Here is a 3,258-nt window from a genome sequence, read left to right on the forward strand (position 1 = left end):
CCCTTCTCCCTCTATTAATAGTTGTAAGAGTGGAAACAAGCAATTTTACTACTCTCGGCCTCAGTTCCTTTAGAAACAAAATAGGAGTAATGGCATCTGTCTAGAGGCTTAGGACAGGAGCAGATGAGATTTTAAGAATGCTCTCAAGGTATTAAATTTTTATTTATAGACTTCCCTAATGAAGTTGGGGTTACTTGCGCCTGTGTAAACACTCTTCAGAAATGGAACTGTTCCACACCCACGTTATCATTGTAACAGGTAATATAGCTTGATTGTTTCAAATTATTTAGAGATTAATTCATGAAGTTCATACAGAATGCTTGCTGTAACAAACAATAGTCTGGATCTAATAGTAATATCTGGAAGATTTCAGAGTGGTAATATGAACATAAGTTAGAAATAGTATAGACACAGTATTATTGGTTTGTAGTTGCTTGAAAAGACTGAGTGCTTAAGTCTAAAGGTTTCATTTTAGTGTTGTGGTTTGTTTTTCTCTTCTTTCCTTGCGTATATTATAACCCAGAGTCAGTGTAGGATTAATTGACTTTGAATATATTCTGCAATTCATAGAGTGTATTTGGATAGCACATAAGTGAATTGCTGAATAAGTTGCACTTCAAATTGACATTATCAATTTTGTTCTCAAATGTTAGTATCACCATTAAGGTATATTTTAAAATGTATCTTTAATAAAAATACACACTAATAGAGGGGAAACAGTGTATTGACAAAGAGTAATAAATCTAGATGAAGGCAGGAAAGGAGACAAGAAAGAAACTAGAATGGGATGGTACACAAAAGAAAGGACAAAAAATATCTGAATTTGAACCCAAATATATCAATATTTACCAAAATTTTTCATTAAAAAGTTCCTTCTTTGGGTATCCCCACTTATCAATGGACCTTTCATTCTGAGGTACAAGCGAGCTTCTAAACTATTTATGGCACGATTTTTTTTCCTTTTCAGTCTTTAGGTTCATTGCACCTATTTATAGAATATTATTTATTATTCTATTTGCTGACCTTTTCATTCTAGAGATCTTTGGCAATGAGTCCTTTCCAAAACAATAAATCTGTATTGGATTTTATATCTCATTAGTTTTATCGGCAATATCTTAATGGACTTCTTATAATTTTGCTCTGTATCCTTTTTGTAATCTCTTGAATTCCATTTTCCTCAAAATCAAAATGTAATCTACTAACTTGAAGAATATAAAATTGCAGCTTCTCTACAAGTGATTTTGCTGACACACAGATCTTTGGAGTATTAATTCCATGTCAGTAATAGTATGCTTAAAACTGGGTTTGTATTAGGACACATGAGTGGCTCAGTCTTTTGAGCATCTGACTGTTGATTTCAGCTGAGGTCATTATCCTAAGGTTGTGGGATCAAGCGCCATATCAAGCTCAGCGCTGAGTGTGGAGTCTGCTCAAGATTCTCTCTCTCTCACCCTTCGCCCCTCTCCCCTGCTCGTTCTCTCTCTCTCTCTCTCTCTCTCTCTCTCTCTCTCCCCCCCCCTCAAGAATAAATACATAAATAAATAAGTAAATAAGTAAGTAAATAAATAAATAAATATAAAAAGAACTGGATTTCTGTTAAACTGAAAAGCAAAAATCTATCTTCATTCTAATCTTATTTCTTCCATCTGTTTGGAGATTTATGATCATTTGCTTTTTTCCTTTATCCTCATGTCCCTTTGTAAAGCGAAGTTAGTAGGTTGCCCTTTGATACATTTACTTTTTAAAAACCTGTTTCAGAGACTTATTCTTTTTTTTATGGTGGAAAAATGTATATTGATATGTAGCCAACTGGACTTCGTTTAGATGATCCCGATTTTGTTAGCAACATCCCAAGCGTCGCAATCAGGAGTCAGTAGAACATACACCTCCTTCTCCCCACGGGGCCTAATCAGGGTGTTGACCTTGGCCACATCCATGTCATAAAGCTTCTTCACAGCCTGTTTGATCTGGTGCTTGTTGGCCTTGACATCCACAGTGAACTCAAGTGTGTTGTTGTCATCTAATTTCTTTACACCTGACTCTGGAGTCAGGGGAATCTGGATGACAGCATGGTGGTCAAGCTTGTTTCACCTGGGGGCACTCTTTCACGGATATTTGGGCTGCCTTTGGAGATGCAGTGTTGTGGGCCATGGGAAGGTAGGTGACACGCAGATCTTTTTTCTGTGACTCTGGGACCCCTTTCAGCATTGCTTTCTTGGCCTTCAAAGCCTCTGCTTTGGCTGTGGCTTTGGGAGGGGCAGGGGCTTCCTTCTTTGCCTTTGGCACTGTCTTCTTGAAAGGACTCAGAGACTAATCCCTATAGTTCCTTTATATTCCTCTCTGTTATATCTTTGAAAATAGCTTTCCATTATATAGACAATAGAATAATATCAAAGATATATTTTTTATTTTCAAAACTAGTTACAAATGGTTCATAGGTGTACATGGTTTTCAAAAATCAAATACTACCAAAAGATACATCCGGAAAAAACAGTTCTGCTTACTGCCATTTTCAACTCTTGAGCCATTTCTTTTTTTTTTTTTTTCCTTCTGCATTCCTAAATATGTGTATATATTGCCACCTGAAATTTATCAGTTTTATCATGATTTTTGGATTCTTTGATATGGTCTATCTCACTTTATTCCCCTTCCCCCATCACACCAATGGGGTCATAGGGCTAACATGGTTACTAGCTATAAATGTTGTTGGGATAAGTAGTGTACTACAAATTTTTTCTTACTCCTAGAACTTCAGTAGAACAGATGTATAGAGATACAGATATAGAGGTAAAAAAATAATAAAAGAAAAGAAAGAGCAAGAAAAATACCATGAATTCAACTTTTTAACAAAAGGCAGAAACTGAGATAACTGTTTTTGCTTTGTTTGTTGTTTAATTTTTAAATACTCTAAGATTCATTTGTCCTTTTGATGGAACACATATTCTAGCAATTCTGGTAACCAGTTCTTTGAATTACTTAGAATGTCAAAAAGGTTTTGAGGATAGAAATTGGGTACAGATCTAGTAACTCACTTAGCAGAGAAAAGGAAGCTACAAATAAGGTCCGCCAAAGGAAAAACGTCCTTAGTTTTGCTCTCTGGAATGATCGATCATCCCTACATTTATTCTTGAAGATCACTTGTGAGAAAGGCATGGGGGAGAATTTCTCTTAACATTAGCAACCCCTTCCTATTGTTACAGATTTGGGGACTCTGGGTAGAGTCTTATAAAAAAAAATGGGTTTTTGGGCTCTAGGGTT

At 35.8% G+C, this 3,258-nt stretch overlaps 1 pseudogene; it reads right to left on the minus strand.

Annotated features, from left to right (window-relative positions):
• Positions 1-1,820: 1,820 nt before the first annotated feature.
• LOC125170647 (60S ribosomal protein L23a-like) lies at positions 1,821-2,510 on the minus strand (annotated as a pseudogene).
• Between the last annotated feature and the right edge of the window lie 748 nt (positions 2,511-3,258).

Source organism: Prionailurus viverrinus, chromosome B4 (assembly GCF_022837055.1).
Source record: "Prionailurus viverrinus isolate Anna chromosome B4, UM_Priviv_1.0, whole genome shotgun sequence".
NCBI classification, from domain to species: Eukaryota; Metazoa; Chordata; class Mammalia; order Carnivora; family Felidae; genus Prionailurus; species Prionailurus viverrinus.